Consider the following 21,125-nt stretch of genomic DNA (forward strand, 5'->3'; position numbering starts at 1 on the left):
CGGTTAACCGTTGACCAGACTCGATTAACTGTTAACCAGTCAATTGTCGGACCGGTTTAGACTAGTCAGAATGACCCCAACGCGATTTTTTGGCCCATACAAGCTCATTTGAACTCCGATTTGGGCGTTTGGTATTGACGTGTTCGTATCGGAATGCTCTACGTTATGGTATATTCGTATGACATGTTTGCTGCACTTATAAATGTGAAAATGTACAATGAACCCTATGTATGCGTACTTTGGGTTATATTCTTTTGCATTTTCTCTTGTATTTCTCTATGGTTTTCAAAATACAAGTGCTTGGTCACATGTATATGAATAAGCATTATCTATCTTAATGTATCATAGATTATGAGTAATTCTTTTGTTCTGCATTCGTTGTAGGAACAATAGTACATACGAGACGCACTCCAATAATCCCAAGAACGGCAACTCAAAATGAGAGGCTTGAGAAGCTTAGAATCAAATTAGCTCTTTGTCGATGGAACGCTGGTGATGACATGATGACACACATCATCAAAGTCAACAAAATGATATAATATATCATTTGGAACGGTTTCATAATGCCAGAATATGTGATGGTCAGAGCCCTAAAATGCACTATTCCCGAGGAGTTGGGAAGAATGCTTGATAAGGTTAGGGAAACCTTAGAGGATCCGAGTTATAAGATGTTTATGGAGTATTTCCGAAAGAGTTCATAAGAGTCGGGGCAAGGAGAACGTCAACCCTTGCATTGAATGGGTCTAAAAAAAAATCGTGGCCAGAATCTAGGGGTTTTCCTGGAACCTCTATTTTTGTGACAAAGAAAATGAAATTCCTTATGGAATTTCATGAGTCTTTTCTCATCTATGTATTGCATAAGTACACTTGATGTTGTTCCTTTAGGATTTAGAATTACTTGTGTATATGTTTCAAGTTGATATTACATGTTCTTGAATATTCGTGAATATGTTATGAAATATATGGTTATAGAAATTTGTGACCTTTTATTTGATATTGCCATATTATATGGTATGTTATATGAGAAGTTCTTAAAAGTTTGTATAACTTTTGAAGAACTAAATTTTTTCTTTACATAAATGATTATGTTAATGATAATTTCAAATTAGGATTCTTAGATGATGATTGGGAACATAGTGACCTGTCGACTCTAAAACCTTTTGTGAAATTATTCATTAATGTGATTAGTTTATGTAATTATGATGCTGATGAAGCATCAAGATAGGCATTAATAATTAGTGCGTATGTATTTGAAATGTTTAGATACAATGGCTTCTGCAACTAAGAATATAGCGGCTAAACTTAATAAGGGAGAGAAATTGAATGGCAACAATGATGAGATTTGGAATCTCAAAATTCAATATATGCTGGAAAAGTAAGAAGCACTCGAAGCTTTTAATCAGGTTATGGAAGAACCTGAGGATGGGACTAGTGCTGCCCAGCACAAAAGGGATAAAGATGCCTTTACTGTGCGGAAAAGGAAGAACTCTTTTGCTTTCATTACATTGCTAAGCAGCATGGATAATGATATCATGCGAGAGTTTGAACGTTTTGATAACGCCAAAGACATGTGGGCCGCACTAGCAACAAAATTTAATCGAACTTATGTGACCAAACTAAGACAACTCACCATTCGCTTTGACTTATATAAGATATTTTATGGAAAGATTATGAAACAATATTTAAGGCAGATGTCGAATATGATAAGTGAGCTGAAAGATATTGGTCACATGCTCACTGATGAACAGAAAGTGCAAGCAGTAATCCGTTACTTATCTCAAAGCAGGGAGTACATGAAGATCCACTTGACCCACAATGAGGGTATCAAGACCTTCGAGGATGCTATGCGACATTTTGAGCTGGAAGAGGATCGCCTCTTGGCGGCTAAGCCAGAAACTGATATTTACTTTGCTAGTTCTAGCTCGGATGGAGTTTCGGGCTCCAAGCAAAAGCACCTTGCTGGGTCAAAGAAATGGAAAGGCAAGGGAGCAAGTCCTTCGGGGAAGAAACCAAGGCTCAACCAATGGGAGAAAGGAAAACGTCCTTTCAAGAAGAACATTTCAAGGGTGAAATGTTACAACTGTGGCAAGAATGGTCACTTTGCTCGTGATTGTGGCGAGCCAAAGAAGGTAGAAATGCTTAACATTCTTGAGAGTGCTACTTATGTGTATAGTTCAATATTTCTAACTAAATCTAATCCTTTGTGGACTGTAGACTTGGGAGTCACTGGCCATGTAGCGAAGGATATAAAAGCCTTCGTGGAGTTCCGACTAGTTCCAGAAGGAACAAAGTGGATATATATAGGGAACAATAGGGGTGAGCAACTTGGACCGCCCAAACCGGGACCGGACCGACGGGTTTGATCCGGTTCTCGGGACTATCGGTCCGGTTCCCGATTCCTAAAAGCGGAACCGATTTCCAGGCGGTCCGATTCCCGGTTCCAAGGGAGAACCGGATTGGACCGGACCAACCAGATCGGATCGACTATTTAATATATATTTTGTTATTTTTTTCTTTAAAAAAATTAATAAAATGTGAACTAAACTCTAAGTGAACTTCATTATCATAAATTCATTGATAAAAATTAGTAAAATGCGAATTAAACCCTAAGTGAACTTCATTGACATAAATTCATTGACAAAAATTAGTAAAATGTGAACCAAACCTTAAGTGTTTAACAAAAAAAAAAAAACTAAACTCTAAGTGACCGGTTCCCGGTCCTAGAACCAACCGGTCCGGTCCGCGGTTCCCAAAATTGAGAACCGGTTCTCTCGGTCCGGTTCCCGATTCCACCTTGGAACCGGACCAGACCGGGAACCGATCACCCCTAGGGAACAATTCTAGAGTGGAGGTAAGAGGCATTGACACCTATTAACTAATGTGCGGTGGACACATATTGTTCCTACATGATGTGTTATTTGCTCCAAAAATTCGTCAGAACTTCGTTTCAGTGTTGATTTTAGTAAGACTTGATTTTAATGTAAACTTTCATAATAGTGGTGTAAGCTTGTCTTTAGGTACAAGTTATTATGGTTCTGGATATTTTTTCGATGGTTTCATTGTATTTAATGTTAATTATTGTGAAGTTAATGTTAGTTATTCCTTATTTACATCATCTGATTCTTATGAGAATGATGTGAATGTGTAGCATGCTAGACTTGGTCATATTGGCCAACAAAAAATGAATAGATTGGCCAAAGATGGCTTGTTGGGTAATATTAAAAAGATTGATTTGCCCATATGCGAGCATTATCTAAAAGGAAAAACAACGCGAAAACCATTTGGAAAAAGAACAATAACTGAGTTTCCTTTGCAATTAATTCATACAGACATCTGTGGTAAGAGCAAGGCACGGAGCTATTTATTTCATCACATTTATTGATAATCATACTTGATTCGGACATGTCGATTTGATTTCTCATAAGTCCGAGGCATTAAGTTGCTTTAAAAGATTTATGAGCTTAGTAGAAAATCAATTAGATGAAAAAATAAAAGCATTGAGATCCGATCAAGATTGAGAATATCTATCTTATCAGTTCAGAAATTTATGTGATGAAAAGGGAATAGAAAGGCAACTGACTATTTCACATACTCCTCAACAAAATGGTGTTACAGAAAGGAGAAACAGAACTTTAATGAAATGGTTAGGTCGATGATGGCACAAGCTAACTTACCTATCATCTTTTGGGGTAATACTTTATTAACTGCTGCCTATATACTTAACCATGTGCTTTCTAAATCAGTTGCTTCTACTCCATATAAGTTATGGACAAGTAAAAAGCCAAATTTAAGCATTCTAAAATCTTGGGGTTGTGCTGCCTATACTCGTGAGTCCTCTCACAAGTACGAAAAATTAGGCCTAAGAGGCAAAAATAATATTTTCATAAGATACTCAGAGCACTCAAAATGGTATGTGTTCATAGGTGAGCAAGAAAGCGGAAGTATAACTGAATTTGAATTATGGGATGTCACATTCTTAGAGAATGAATTTCCTAAAAGGGGTGAAATAGGTGGAGATTACTCACTATACAAATCTGTGGATCGTGATAGTGAAGTCAGTGGGAGCATTATGACAAGTGGGGAGTTGAATGCAAACTAGTCTCAATTGCAACCACTTAATGAGACGACACCACCATTATTTGATTCGAATGGGAGCGCAATGGAGCGCGGTGAATCATCAGGAGTACAATATTCCATATGATAGTCAAGCCATAATAGGATTCCCCTTCAACGTTTTAACATCGAAGGAGAAGCTTTTATGATTGCCTCACAAGATGAATATGAGCCGAAAAATGTGAATGAGGCTCTAATATGCCCTGATAAGGAAAAATGAATGCATGCAATGGTAGAAGAAATGGAGTCATTAAGATCAAACCAAGTTTGGGAATTGGTTGATCTTCTAAAAGGACGCAAAGCTATTGGGAATAAATTGGTTCTCAAAATAAAGCGTAAGGTTGATAGCTCAGTAGAGAGGTATAAGGCTCGCTTTGTGACGAAAGAATATAATTAACAGGAAGGAGTTGACATTGAAGAAACTTTTTCTCCTGTGGTTAGATTTACCTCTATTTGCCTTATTATGGCAATAATAGCTAATATGGATCTTGAATTACATTAGATGGATGTAAATACTACATTTCTCAATGGAGAATTAGAGGAAGAATCTATATGGAACAACCTGTTGTTTCATTACAAAAGACTAAGAGCAAAAAGTGTGTCGACTACTAAGGTCAATATATAGCCTTAAGCAGTCTTCGAGACAATGGTATATACGTTTTCACAATGCTATAATGAAATATGTTTTTGTAATGATTATTGAAGACAGTTGTGTATATATCAAAAGATCCAAAGATCAATTTATGATCTTATAAGTATATGTTGATGATATAGTAATTGCCGAAAGTAGTATGGAGTTTGTTAATTCAATCAATAATTGGTTATCTTCCAATTTTGAGATGAAAGATATTGGTGAAGCTGCATACATTCTTGGAGTTAAGATTTCAAGAGATCGTTCAAGGAATGACAAGAGACATACGTAAATAAAATCCTTGAGCGATTTCGTATGCAAGATTATAAACCAATAGATACTTTTATTGCAAAAGGCAAAGCATTGAGCGACATAATATATCCTAAGACTCCACAAGAAAAAGGAGCAAATGAAACATGATTCATATGTTAGTGCTGTTGGAAGCTTGATGTACTCTATGATGTATACAAGACCTAATATTTGTTATGCAGTTAGAATGGTAAGTAGATATCAATCCAATTCAGGTCAAGCACATTGGATCACCGTCAAAAGAATCCTGAGATATCTAAAGGGAAGTGCCGACTATGTGCTGACTTATCAAGGAAGTGATCTGCATTTTGAAGGCTATACTGATGCTGACTGGGGAGGAGATTTAAAGGACAGGAAATCTACCTCTGGATATGTGTTCTTACTGAATAATGGCGCCATATCTTGATGCAGTAAGAGTGTGTGACCTTATCCATAATGGAAGCCGAGTTTGTGGCTCTATCAGCAGCAGCACAAGAAGCTGTTGGGCTTAGAAGATTTATGGATCACTTAGGTGTTACTGAAAATGCTACATACCCAGTATTGGTCTATTGTGATAGCCAAGCAGTAACAACGTATACTAAGGATCCTAAGTACCATAGAAAGACCAAACATATAGATATCAAGTATAACTATGTCAAGGACATGGTTGCACGAAAGGAAGTGAACGTGCAGTATATATCTACGCAAAGAATGATAGTAGATTCTATAACGAAGCTGATTCCTAGAGAAGTATTCCATGGTCATGTGAGATCTCTAAAACTGTGTAGAATATGATATACTGAATATTGTAATTTTTCCTAGATGTTCACTATTAATGAAATTTGTTATTATCAATGATTATGAGTTTATATGACATTTATGAATGTCGATGCTAAGTACATTATATTGAAAAAGGTATGTCGAACAGATGAGATATTAGCCCACTCATACGAGTAATCGCATCTACTTACTGTGTGATGAATAGAGATGAGACAGTTTTAAGCTTATTATCTAGGTGATAATTGAGAGCTCAAGCTTGAAGTATGGATGTCGCCTCAACAGAATGTTAAGATGAGGACATATAGATTATTATGTCCAAAAGTGAAATGACCCACATATTTCACTTTACTTGTCTTTAATGCCAGATGTGAGTTCTAATAAGTGCTTATGAATAGAGTAGATTTGTGAACTCAAGTTAGACATTGAGTATGTCTGAACTATCATCTGTACGGTATTGAAAGTAAAGACATACTCTCTATGGGAAAGGAGAGAATACCGTAATACGTATTTCATATCACGTATGCATAGGATGACCGATAAGAGTTGGCAAAGTTATGATTTCAACTTTTTAAGCCGTGTGAGACTCTTGAGGAAAATAGTTTCTTAATTAAGTGCCCTCACGACTCTTACTTATTCTCAAAATTTCTATTTAGTGTTTACTATCTTAAGATGTTGTCGATGATCATGACAATTCGGTCTAACAGAATATTTCTAGAAAAGCGAGTTGGACTGAAATGGAGAGATTTAAGGAAAGAGGAAGATCAATTTGTTTTATAATGTCACATTCTATTTTTGTATTCACAGGATGACCAATTATGATTTTAAGTAAATCATAATTGTGAATACAATATACGAGATACTAAAAGAGATCAAGAGAGATATAAATGTGACTGAATGATTCAGGAAACTACATACTAATTCTACTCTAGATAATGCCCAATTTGAGCTGTTGTATATTCCTAATAGATGTATAGCAACGAGCTCTTGTAGTACGTTGGTCGCACGGATTATTTGCCAATATGAACTTTGCAAAGAAGAGAGTTTTGTTTAGCCCATTGTGGACAAGTGGGAGATGAAAGGCATAATGGGTGGGCCGCCTAAGATGGGCCAAACCTGGCCCATGAACCACAAGGCCTACAAAATGGTTATTTGCCTCTTACTATAAATAGGAGACCCCCATTGGAAAACCAACGTGATTTTTCACATATGCGAAATAACACACCTCTTCGATATAACGTCTTCTCTGGTTTTCTTCGGAACGCAAGTGGGTGCGAAAGACGATCGAAAATTACTCTCAAGTGCAAAGTGGCATTTAATCTGTGGCAATACTGGATATGTTGCCTGTACGATTGGTAATATAAGTTGATGGTTATTGGGCATGTTTTCTGCGTTGATCGAATGTGTTTCGAATATCTCGATCGGGAAATAAGTTTTCCCAATATAAGCTTCTTAGGGCGGAGGGAAAAACGGCGACTCCCGCTTTCAGCGTCACCAGAACCGCCTCGCAGCGTGGCAGACTTTGTTCTGACCGAACGAAAGTGGAGTGTCATATCGTCGTCTCAGACACTGCCACATTTCCTCTTCCTCTCTCTCTCGGTCACCTGCACACAGTTTTTCATTTTTGCAACCGTCCTCTTCCCTGTCCCAACCATTGAAGAGCTCCACGAGATGTACATCTTATGGAAAGTGAAGTGATTTCTACACAAAAAGCACCAACAGCTCTGGCCAAGCCAAGACACTCCAATTCCAAGTTCCAACCCACCAGTGGCACTGCCGTAAATAAGGCCAACCATCGGCAGCGTTCTTGTAAGTTTGCCATCTCCTTTGTTGGTTGGCTAGTTGGAGGACGAGGTTTGGACACGTCGCTAATTTAGTACTTGGGCTGTCCAAAAAGAGCGCAGGAATAATATGTTCTTTAGCATTAAAGGCATGGATAGCACGCGTTAAAGAGCTGTCCATATGTCCAATTCGAGCCTGATCATCTGCGAAATTTACGCCGATGATAAGTTTTTATGATAACAATATTTTCGAATGTTCGTTTAAAAAATGAACTCATTACTGGGTGCGTTTATTTCATGGAAGGCTCAAAATTTGAAAAATATTTTTTCGAAAAATGACCGTACGTAATAAATGAATATCTTCGTCATGCACAAATATTAGTAGGCGTAAATTGTTATCAAATTGAAAATATTTTATGTTGACTACTTTTTTTAAGAGATATAACTAATCATTTTTCAGAAATTGTTTTTCAAATCTTGAGTTTTCCAGGAAACAAACACACCATAAACTCTAATTGGATCCTGATTGAGCGAACATTATGGGTACTTTAGACTCCGTTTGTTTTACCTAAAATGAATGGTTTGGAGAACATGTCTTAAAAATGATCGTTTATATCATTTATAATAATTAGTCGATGAAAAATATTTTTATCGTCGACAACAATTTATGTTTAAGTATTTTCTTGGATGATTTAATATTTCTCATTTATTCATTTTTATAAGCGATACAAGCGATCATTTTTGTAAAAATGTTCTCTAAATCGTTCATTCCAGCGAAATAGATGAAACATATATTTTTAAAAATAATCATTTGTATTATTTAAAATAATTAATTAATAAAAAATATTTTTATTATTTATAACAATTTGTCATGGGTTGACCCAAGAGTGCGACCCGTTCCATCGGCTTCAGAGAAGGCCACGTCGCTCCTGATGGCGTAGCTCACCTCCTCCTTTTGTGCTATTGCTGGCCGTTCGATCGGGACAAAGGCACGGTGATCACTCGCCGACGAAATTGCATGCCGTGTTTTTGGTCCATTTGTCTTCTTGATTCTAGACCTTCCCTCTTTAGATTGGAATGCTCTCATCGAAGTATTAATTGTATCCCAACTACACTATTGATGATTCTCAAATTCATTTCATTTTTTTTCTTCGTTTTTTCACACATTATATGGACGTTGCAGAATTCGCAAGGAACTACTTTGATATGGTCTAACTTTATGTATGCATTAAGTAGAAATTGGATTCGAGACTTACCGTTTCAATTGTTTCATTCAAGACTTAGTTCTTGAAATGAGACGAGATAGCGATAAGACTTTGAATGGTAATAGCTATTTTCGTTAATGAAAAAAAAAAAAGAGTTGTTGAAAGCTGAAGTAGATAAAAGAAGAGAAAATGACACAAACAGTTCTTGAACTTCTGCCCAATGTGTAATATGATCCCTGGACTTTTAATTTGTTCAATGTGGTACTTGAATTTTAACCCAATATCCAATGTGGTCCACGAATTTTAGTGCATGTTCAATTAAGTTCATAAACTATATTTAAATATTTGATGTAGTCCTTCTACTTATTCAAGTTTAGAAACTATATTGAATATGTACCAAAAGTTCAGGGACTACATTGAACAAATTAAAAGTTCAAGAACCACATTAAATATTGAACTAAAGTTCAGGGACTATTTGAATCATTATCCCATAAAAGAAATAGTTCTTACCTTCAACCATGCATGTAGAGTTGTTGGGAGTTGATCGATGTTCGGACGAGTTAAGGTCTGTGCGTAAGTGTTGATCATCGCTCATACAATATCGACGTCCGTGTATTCGAAACCTTACGCATCATGATATGCCTAAGGGGCAAAAAGCTATGACCAACTCGATGTTTGATGAACACAAAAGAAAGAACATATAACTTGTCAAGTTAGGGTTGAAATGGAGCTGAGATCCATACATTGCATATTCAAGACGAAGCAATCCACAACAAATTGCACTCAAACCCCCCACAAAAGAGCAAAAATCAAAAGAAAGAAGGCTTGGATTTGGGCCTTCGCCCTTCCTTCTTTCTTTTTTATTGGATCGATAAAAAAAGAAGGAAGGGCCAAGGCCCAAATCCATGCCTTAGGCCTTGGCCCATTATCATGTCTTTAATCTGGTCTCTTGACTAGCCCAGCCTCGGCAGTAACTCAACAGGCTCGACTTAGTTCGATTTTGGAGCGTGTCAAATTGTCAACTTAGGGCCCGTTTGATAACGTGCAAAATAGTAAAAATTTCTATTTTTTTGTTCCCAGAAATAGTTTGGGAACAGAAATGCGTTTGGTAAACTTTTTGTTCCCGGGCACATTTTTGCAAAAATTTGTGCCCGAAACGATTTTGGAAGAGAAACAAGAAGTAAAAAAAGTTGCTTCTTGTTTCTCGACAATTTTGAGAATCAGCTTTTTTTCTTCTTTTTCTTTTCTTCTTTTGTGTTGTTCTTCTTGGGTTGTGGCCGGTCGCGGCGCCGGCCACACCCAAGGCCGGCGAGGGCGTCACGGCCCTCGCTGGAGGAGGCGAGGGTCCCCCCTGCCGGCGAGGGCGAGGGCCGGACCCTCGCCGCCCGGGCGAGGCGGCTCGCAGTCGGTCACGGCGAGGTCGGCCTCTCCCAGATCGGGCGAGGCCGAGCCTCGCCGTGGGTCGTGGACGGCGAGGGGACCCTCGCCGGCAAGGGGGACCCTCGCCTCCGCCGGCGGCCGACGAGGGCCGTGACGCCCTCGCCGGCCACGGGCCGTGGCCGATCGCCGGCCGCCGGTCACCGGCGACCGGCCATGGCCAAAGAAGAAAATGGGTAGAAAGAAAAAAAAAATTAAACAATTCAAAATATTATTAAAATATTATTTGAGAACAGAAATTTTGTGTAGTTACCAAACGCATTTCTATTCTTTTCTACTCTAGGAATAGAAATTTTGGACAGTTTATCAAACGCTTTCAAATGCTCAGAAATTGTTTTCGGGTACAGAATAAAAAAAAAATCATTTCTGTTCAGAAATAGTTCCCGGGCACAGAATGGTATTCATGCGCACCCTTATCTTCCAGCCTGCTCGCGATTATATCCAAACTCCCAATCATAAATCACGATTCACGAGATTCGTAGGGTGTCTCATTAGTCAGAGATCTATAGCAACCTACAAAAACCGAGAAATTTTCACACCCGACCTGCGGAAAAAAATGCCTTACTTCTGGCCAACGAAATTAGCCCTTTTAAGTTAAACCGATGATAGAACGAGCGAAGCATGCGTAAGCGTTTGATCTTTCGATCGCTTTGACCATCAAACACGCGGCAGTCTGCGAGACTAATCTAAGTCGTAATAAGTCGATATACCGTAATTTGACTGGAAAAAAAGAGAGTAGGTGATGTGATGGGAAATGGGAATCGGGAAGGATTCTAAGTATATGCACGAGAATTCGGCCGCTCGAGGGTCCATTGAATCGGTCATTTCCAAGGAACGGTCGACGTCGACGGGTACATTGCTTGGTTTAGACTTGAACTTTTGCGAATGTGTCATCATGAAATCGCGACTTTGTCTCGATAATGAACAAGAACAAAGACATAATCGAAAGGGCAGAGGTCAAGGATTCCGATCAATGCCTCCCGTGCATGCGTTTTCAGCGAGGAAAAGATCGTTGTCGTTTTTTACATGTCGAACGGGTTGCTCTATGTATGCATCGCTGTAGATGTGCAAATGTTGTATTTTGCTCCTCCGATGCTGCCTCTTTTGTCCCGTCGAATGTCGCCACGCTTGGACATGATCGTGGACCGATCAGCCGACCCGAGCGTGGAGGCAACGTGCTCGGCCTTGGATCCCCACCCTGCCCCACCCCACCCCGTAAACGTTAATAGCCTCTGATCGAACTACGTTCCGGATTGGCAACTACCGGTCATGCAGTCATTTCAAGTTATTTACACGGTAAATGAGAATCGATATCTTCGATCCGAGTTCAAATAAGTATTTGATATAGCATTCGAATGCGGAAATGAGCATAGAATATCGATCGAGTCCAAGTCCGAGGTGGAAGCTCTTTACTAAATCTATCTAGAAGTGACGAACCACCCCATCTTAAAGTAAACACAAGCATAGACCATGCTCTTTGTTCTTTTAATGTTAATCTATGTGGGTTGTGGAAGACCAAACTCCTTCTAGAAAATGGCCGACTACCTGTAAAGTCTACTTAACATTGATTGATGTGTATAGATGGTCAAGGAAAAGGTGGGGAAGAGAGTTCTCTTGCCCCAATCAAGAACCAAAAGCAGCACCTTTGAATGACCCCCCCATGTAAGGTCGACTCCCTAACTCACGAGCATAAAAATACTTAGAGATAAATTAAGTGCATCGTGGAAAGATTGGTATAAAAGTGAGAACAAGAAAAGGTTGAAGAGTGCATCCACTTTTGCCTTTCACGTGATAGCCGTTCATTGCCCTCTCCGTTCTCTTAGCCGCACCGACATGATCGCGTTGGCACGGGCGATTCTCGACAAGACTCATTCGCCATCTTGACAAATAGTTAGGCATGCTCGGATTCGACATGAATAGGCTCATATGATGAACTCGGTCACTTCGGTTATGACATGCATAAATTGTGTCTTCCATCGGTTTACTTGCTTAATCCGCTTAGACACGAATGGACATATTGAAATCAGCGTGTAACTTCTTGTACACAAAATTATTAAATACACTTTATCACGTTAAAATACTTTTCTCTAAAAAAAATTTCATCCTTGGGAGTACATAAAAGCGACACCCACATAAAAAAAATGATGGGTAAATTAGAAACACATTTACGAACATGGAACTCATAAAATGGGTTAACGTATTGTGCTATGTGGACACTTGACATGGTGACATGTTTAGCAATCACATTAACGTGTTGCATCGCGCAACCCATTTTATTAGGCGCGTCGAGGATGTTCAGATTCTTTAAATCATTGAACGTGTCGTGTGCGGGTTAGGATTGCTTCTTAGTCATTCTAAACTCTACACACGACTTTAGTCTTGCTTTTTTGTTTTTTCTAATATTATTCTTTTGGGGGGGTTGAGTTACTCAAGATATGAATGATACGGGAGCTATCGCAATATCGAAATACTCGATTTTTCAATGTACGAATTCCTCACGCAAGTTCAATCTACCATAATTTCGTTCTTGTACGCACACAGAGATCAAACGCAACATAGAATCATCATTCCGAAGAAAAGAAAAGAGATACGAATCAAGACTTCAGCACCCATTACTTTATACATTGTGCGTCTCATGTGACACTATCTTATGGCCGCGGGATCGAGGCCTCGTTCATGCATTTTCTTAATTCGTGCATGCAGCAGTACCTTGTACTCTCCTTAATTCCACGCATGATGCCACCAAACAGTTGGTCGATCTTACCCACAATTGTAGGCGTTGAAAGCTTTCAAATTCGAACGGCTGAAACACTTGGTCGATCTCTTAGGTCCCAACGATGATTGCATGGAGGAAACCTTAATCCCATTTGTCCTTCCTTTGTTCGACAGAAACAGTAAGAAATGCTAAAATTCCAATGAGCGTGCTCAAAACGGACCTTTGTCACCGTCTTCGCCGCTACTGTTCCAGTCTTCCGATATCGACAAGCACCACGAGATTAACGCCGCACGGCAACCCGAGCAAATATAAGTCACGGGTCTTGTTTTACAATCAATGCCAGTCTGGCGCCTGTCGAAGCATACTTCTTGCGGAAATATTCGACTTTTAAGTATCGATATGTCACGAAAACAATCGCGACATTTTCTCATTTGGTTGCTTCGTAAATACTCGACGGATAGATTTTTTTATTTTATTATATAAATGGTTAATACGACAAAAAACCCCAAATTGTTACACTTGTGACAAATTTACCCCAAACTAATTTTTTGACTATAATAACCCCAAACTGGTACATTTGTGATAAATTTACCCTTTGATAGTTTCCGTTAAATTTGATTAATACCACGAAAAATCACAAACTAGTATACATGTGATAAACGGAGGGTAAAACCACAAAATGGTACACACGTCAACTGTCATGTGTCATCTAACTCAGCAATTTGACTGTAAAATTTAACGAAAACTAACGGAGGATAAATTTATCACAGATGTATTAATTTGGGGTAAATTTATTATATGCGTATCAGTTTGAGGTTTTTCGTAGTATTAACTATTATATAAAAAAAAACTATTATATAAAATCTACAACTTAATTGCTCTCTGCAGTTTTACTAGCTGTTTATAGGTTAGAACTTACTTAGTGAAAATGACTTGATTTATAAAGACTGGTATGACCAAAAAAAAAAATGGATAAAGACTGGGAAAAAGTGCTATGTCAACTTTCCAAAATAAATGGAGAGAGAAGTGGGGTTTTACTAATTCAGCTCCTATCACCTCGACCAAAGATCAAATCAACGTGATTTGTGCTTTATCGAACAAAAAAGCCGCTAATTTGACCTTTGCACTCACGGTGCGGATCGTTTATGGTCCAGATCTAGATTTACTTATTTTTCTTTTGACTGGAAGTTAAGCTTATTGAAAATAAATCGCATGGTGAAAAATGCCGGGAAATGTGAAATCGATCTTTTATTGCATACTTTTCTCTCGCTTGTCCTTTCCTATTGGAGAAATCATTCTCCTTCGCTTGATAGTGCTTATTAGCAAATGATAACTTGGGTCCAAAAGTTAATCATAGCTCAAGATCCAAGTGAAAGCAACAACCATCGTTTAATGAGATAATATAGGGAAAATTAATCAAAAAGTCATAAACTTATTGTACGATGGCCAATTCAGTCATAAACATTTTTTAATTGTATCAATTTAGTCATAAATATATTGTATGGTGGCCAGTCCTAAACCTATTTCATTTGTGTCGATTTAGTCCTAAACTTTTTCACATTTTGCCAATTGAGTCAATTAAGCTAATTTTGGCCGAAAATCACTGACGTGGACGCTCGGCCATCCAATGTGGTACAGCCGACGTTAACGTTGACATTTTTAAATAATATTTTGAATTTTTTTGTTTTTTCTTTTCTTTTTCTTTTAAAATTTTAAATTATTTTTTTCCTTTCATTTGGCCGCCGACTAGGTGAGGGCCAACAAGCCCTCGTTGAGAGTTGAAAAGGGTCACGGCCCTTGACCTTGCCCACGACTGACAAGGCCATCACAGCCTCACTAGTTACGGGCAAGGTGGCCCTAGGCTGGTCATCGCGGCATTGTTAATCGCGAGCGAGGGCCTTCATAGCCCTGCCGGTCGATGGTGAAGGCCGCGACTCTCTACAACAAATAAAGTAGGGGTGAGCAAGACAGACCAACCGGGAATCTGCCGGTTTGCTCTGATTTCTAGGAGTGCCGATCCGATTTTCGATTCCTAAAAGTGGAATCAATATCTAGCCAATCCGGTTCCAAGTTCCAAGCCGGTTCCCGATTCCAAGGGGGAACCGGACCGAACTGACTCTCTATATATATTTCTTCAAAAAACTAAGGGAAGAGAGCAGCTTGAATGGTATCACCGATTTGCTTCACTCTCTTCAGTGCTAAAATCTCTCGCCCTCTTTCTTTTTATTCATTTTTTCCTTTTATTCTTCCCCTGTTGATTGACCTTTCCCATTATCTTTCAAAGAGAATATCCATCTCTGTATGCTCTTTCCCTCACGACCAGATTCCCTTGTCAATTTGTTGCCAAAATAAAATGGAGACAATCTCCTTTGCAACCTTCTTTGATCACTGCCACATTTGTTGCCCCTTTTTACTTAATCTGGAGGAATTAATTCCTTTGATCATGCTGGCCAAAATTTGCCATAAAAAATCATGGAAGATTTCTCTATTGATTGGTGGATTTCTTTCTTTTTGTTGGAGAAAAGCCGAAATCTCTCGCCCTTTTTCTTTTCTAATTTCATCTTCATGTTAAATAAGTGACCGGTTCTATTGGACCGGAACCGGACTGGACCGGAAATCGATCACCCCTAAGATAGAGGTAAAAAGAAGAAAGAATAATAATTAAAAATTCATTTTTTTCAAAAAAATTGTAAAAATTGTCAACGTCAGCAACAGCCGTGCCACATAAGATGGCTAGTGTCCACGTCAGCGATTTCCGGCCAAAATTGACCAGATAAACTCGATTGGTAAAATGTGAAAATGTTTATGATTAAATTGGCCAAGTTGAAAGGTTTAAGATTGAATTTGCACCCATAATATAGGTTTAAGATTTGTTTGGTACTTTCTTCGAGGAAAATTTCGCTTCTTTGATTGTCTAATTCTAGTTAACAATTAAAGAATGAGGTTCTTTCCCTTAATTATTGTTATTATCATTCTTTCTTAAGTATTATTATTCTTTCTTAAGTAGCTGAAATGCTAGGTCCACTTGTTCATCCAATCCAAAATGAAGTAGACTCCCATCATCTAAAGTGAGTCATCGGAATGTTGTGATTCAAGTGGCACGAACTCCGTATAATGCTTTGGGAAAGAGAGTCCACTTTCGTACCACCACCCACTTTGTTGATGGAAACCAGTCATTCTTTTGGTGTTTGCTGCTGTTTCTTCCCACACAATCACTCAACCTAATTATTTCTTTTTATTTTTTAATTTGTTGTGATAATCATATCCTAGTCTAGACAAACTATCGTGCATTATACATATGCAATGTAATCAATGGTTGGCTGCATGCATAAGATTTTCACATAAAATAACTATCGCGTGCATTAGAATACGAAATCTTGCGTTTTTTTTTACGTGTAAAGAACGTTTTCTCCTAGCAGATAATCCAATTAAATAGTTTCACGCTTTTTCCTTTTTGATGTCCTGAGTGGCCTCAATGTTTTAATCCGACTCAAGTAAGAGTGAGCTGCACGTAATGCACACACGTATTAGGGTTTATCGCAGAAAAAGCAGATGACCACCTATCACTCATCTTCTAAGTGGTTTTGACAGCAACAAAAGATAAAAGATTTGGGAAGAAACTTTCAAGTGATTGTCAATGCTCCTGATCGAAGATTGATTGGTCTCGTCTATGCTCCAAAGATGGCAGCTAAAAGTTCCTTCAAAGTATATATAAAATTCTCCAGTTTCTCAAAAAAAATTTCCTCCATTTGCAAGGTGAAATACGAGTGCCACAATGACAACAGTCTGAGGCTCATTCCCATTTGGTGAAAGCTTTTTTCTAAAGCAGAAATACATATGTTGATTTAAAATGAAGGTTTTGCTCCTACTAGGGCCTCCGCAATTTGTCCCTATCCTATGGGGCAGGCTCTAGGAATGTTGTATCAGTGCCCGCATGTCTCGTACCTCCAATTCCTCTTGTATTTTTGTTTTCCCCAAGGAGATGAAATACTCTCTAGAAGTTTTGCATTTTGGTGATCCCGAGATCCGGACGAGAACCAAGATGAAGCCTTTTAATGTCTTGCTTAGGATGTCTAAAATATGTTTACTTGAAATGGTATATGGGTAACAAGTCCCTAGGATGCGATGTCTGAATATAACATAAATAGTTTATTCGCAATCTGGCAATGGACATTAGAAAAGATGGTTAATTATGCAGTCAAAGAATAAGGGATATTGGGGCCTGGGACGAGCAAAGACAATTTCGGGACTTGCATAAAATAAGTGTTGGACTATAGTACCTTCTTTTTAGGCCAGTAGAGAGAGTAGGTAGCATTTTGTTTTCGTAGATATAGACAATAGTAGCTCACTTTGTCCATTTATGTTTCGTGAAGCGTTCAATCCCAGGAATATTTTGTGGGCCAAAAGGTACCATGCGAGGATTTGGATGGAAAGCTCATCCTTTCATAGGGTTTGTTCCTGCTAGGTTGGACCAACAACCTCTAGATATCTTGTAATTTATGAAGACCAGACTACTTCTATCATACTATCATGTGAGAAAGAAAGTACTTCATGTAATGTTCATATCATGAAACATGTGGACACATACCATCGATGTACATATGTTTACTGTTACTTTGGAATGAGGAGCAGTCGTTAGTAATATTACGCTATTTAAGAGTGTGAAATATGCATCTCGACTTGTCATATTAGGGTCAGCGATGAAATATTTAAAGTTTTTGATGGGAGAGCCTAAGGTCATAGAGATTTTTTAGGTTTTAAATTTTAAGAGCATGAAAAAACAAGTGCTTTTGTTGGGGGTATAAAACCTCGTAGGCATGTGGTGCACAAAAACATGCGCATGTTTTCCTAGAAACCTACATTGCCATGTGGTTTGGGCTGGGGATGGGGATGGGGATGGGGAGGGGGGTGACCACTCAATTGTAGGTTTGTGTGTGTTGTCATTATACCTTCTTTTCCTTGTTAGTAAATTTATAAGTGATGGCAGGTGTCAAAGATCCGACGGTCAAAAACACGACCGGCGACTTTTTTTCCGGACTACTTACTGATCTTGTGATTGGTGAGATATAAATATGGATATCAACCACATGCAATTATTTACTCAAAATAAACGTTGATGATGTCCATGAGATTGGCCTGTCACGAATGGAGTAGAGCATAACCTTTTTAAAACAGATATGTCCTACATTATTCAAAAAGCGACAAGAAGAAGAGACAAAAAAGATAGAGATATATTAGACATGCGTGATGACAACGAAATAAATTGGTCACAAGGGGCCTCGAGTTTAAAAAAAAAATTATCTAGGCACCAAACATGGCTGTGGATTGCCTCCATTACAAAAGATGCAACACCCAGAAAAAGCTCCCAACTTCTCCAAATAGCACCACAGATTCTTGGTAATGGCAGATCTTCATGCTGGATTTAGATGCTGCCCCCCAATTCCAGCAAGCACATACACAGAAAAGCTACAAACATAAAGGGAGAGAGAGAGAGAGAGAGAGAGAGAGAGAGAGAGAGAGAACAGGTGGGATCACAGATAAGGCTATATTGCCTCTAGCCCTTGTCATTCTCAAATGAAAATGAAGGAAAGCTCCGGAAATGACAAAAGGGATAAACACATTATCGTCCATCCCGTCGTTATCGCAATTTTCCATCGTGGTATTAGCAAAGATTCTCTGGATCTTCATGGGCAAAGTTGAATTGACCTAATTTCAAGGTTATCCACATTGTAGACTAGGCTCCAACCACTCTGCACGATCAGGATGAGTGAATAATTGCACCCTCACATTGAGTTCTGGATTCTAAATCTCTAAGAATCGATGATGTCAATACAATCAAATTCAAAGAAGAGAGGGGAATCATTTCATGTGATCGCATTGAAAGAGTAATGAAATCACACCTTAATCTTCCATTGAATGTGAGAAAGAACTATATGAATGCATGAGAGACATTGCCCACCATGGTTTTGCTTTCATGGGCTACCGTTCTGGCGCGCGACTAGATTTTTCAGTGGTACGAGTTTAAATGAGAGAAAAGTTATTTATAATAAGGGTATGTTGGTTTGAGCAACATCGCTTTCTGTGAATTAGTTGTCCGAACTTTTACGTGTTTGATTTGCTGAAAATTATTTACAGTTAAAGAAAATATGGCTGCTTAACCTGAAAAACGGTGAAAATATTTTTCATAAAATGATTTTTCGGAAAGCCTTTTCCTTTGTTATGACCTACATGATGCTACAGAGTAAAGAAAATCAAAGTATTAATTCCTATGGAATTAAACTAATCTACTATTAACCCATTTTAGTGAAGGACATTCTATTTGATTACGTCCCTTAATTTGCAATGATTTCAATGCAGACTCCGATGGGATCGAATCGCTTTTCATGCGCTTGGATTTAACTTTTCAAGGCCTGCCTCATGGCATTCGAGTAGAGAGATAAATCGAACAAGTACGGTCGTCCCCTCCACAAGAACGATAATAAGTTTAAAAGTTGAGCATATGAAAAGAGAAAATGGATTTGATTGGGGGAGGGGGGTCTCCCATAATTGTTCCATACAATTGGTGAAATATATATGTGGATGATCCACTCAAAGAAAGAAAGAAAGTAAAAAACCTTTGCATGTATTCCAATCACGCTCACCCGTGATGTTTCACTACATTGATGTATCAGGTGTTAGGCAAAAATCGATTGGGAAGAAGAATTGAATCAGATTTTTAAGCGTTTTAGTACTCTCTTTAAAGAATTTGGCCTCACAACGTTATCAAAAATCCTCCGGGATATAATAAAATCTCGACGGGTATAAACATTGAATATATGAAAATGAAAGTTATTTCTAAACTGATACGGCTTTTGAAAGGTGGTATCTGTTTTACAAACAAATTACTAACGTCAGGTCATATGCTGAGCTCCTCATTTCAATGCAATCCTCCTTAGCATAGTAGAAAAAACGATAATTGTCGTGTTAATTTCTTCAAAACAAAACGTTTAAGTTTGTTTATCCAAGGTGAGAATGGACGTGCTTATTTATCCCTGTCCCCCTCGTGGGTCCAAACAAACCATTGAAAAAAAATGCATTTTATTATGTTTTGTCAGCAACAATTACATTAATTTTGAGTTGGTTCTGCTGACGAGCGGCCAAATAATTCCAAAATTTGTTGTCTCAATTTTCAAATATGCATTTTATTTTCTTTTGTACGCAGCAGATGCATCCATTTGAGTTGGTTGTGCTGATGTGCGGCATTTCGAAATTTGTGATTTACTTTTAGGGTCCGTTTATTTCGTAAAAAATAAATAATTTAAAAAATATTTTTCTAAAAATAATCGTTTGAAATAATTAGTTTGTGATAAATATTTTAATTATGGGCAATTATTTATATCTAAGACATATTTGTTGGAGATGATTATATTCATCCTTTATTCATTTTTGTAAGTAATATAAGCGATCATTTTTAGGAAAATAATTTTCATATCATTCATTTTCTGATAAACAAATACATCATTGACCACTTATTTATGTGACTTCAACTAAATGTTATGAACCTGGGTAATTTTATTACTTTCTCTTAACTAGACACAATGCACATGTGGAGTAAGAAAATTGGATATTACTAAATAAAATGGATGAAGTAATACAAGTCAGGGTGGACACCAAAATTTGAAAGTTTGTTTTTACATATAACTAGCTCTAATTCATGGGCTGCATTTGATAATTCGGATTTGAGTCTTGATAGAATAACAAATATCTTATTCGGATTTTCTGGACCAGATAAACCCGGATATACATGGATAAAATGCCGGATAAGAAATCTGGGCTAGGGGGTGGGATATACCCAGATTGGATAAAAAATAATAAAAAAACATAACAATTTCCTTCCAACGATGGAGTGATAGAGTTCGGCTTCGCTGGCCTCCAGACAAGGATTGCCGCCACAACAACCTATCACTCTCGACCACCGAACATTCGTCATCGCCTCCGACCATCGCCGATCATCATCGTTGTCCAGCCAATTATTAACCAAACCGACTGTCACTGATGAATAACTCGAAATCAATGGATTGTCCCAAAAAGTAGTGTTTGAAAAAGAAGAAGAAAAAAAAAACCAAATTGCACGAAGTTTTGGGCGTTCATATCTTGGTCCTGAACAGTGTCACATGATTTTGCCGTGATGCTTCTCT

This window comes from Syzygium oleosum, unplaced genomic scaffold (assembly GCF_021117445.2).
Source record: "Syzygium oleosum isolate NSW1041296 unplaced genomic scaffold, Sole_v2.1 Sole_v2.32, whole genome shotgun sequence".
NCBI classification, from domain to species: domain Eukaryota; kingdom Viridiplantae; phylum Streptophyta; class Magnoliopsida; order Myrtales; family Myrtaceae; genus Syzygium; species Syzygium oleosum.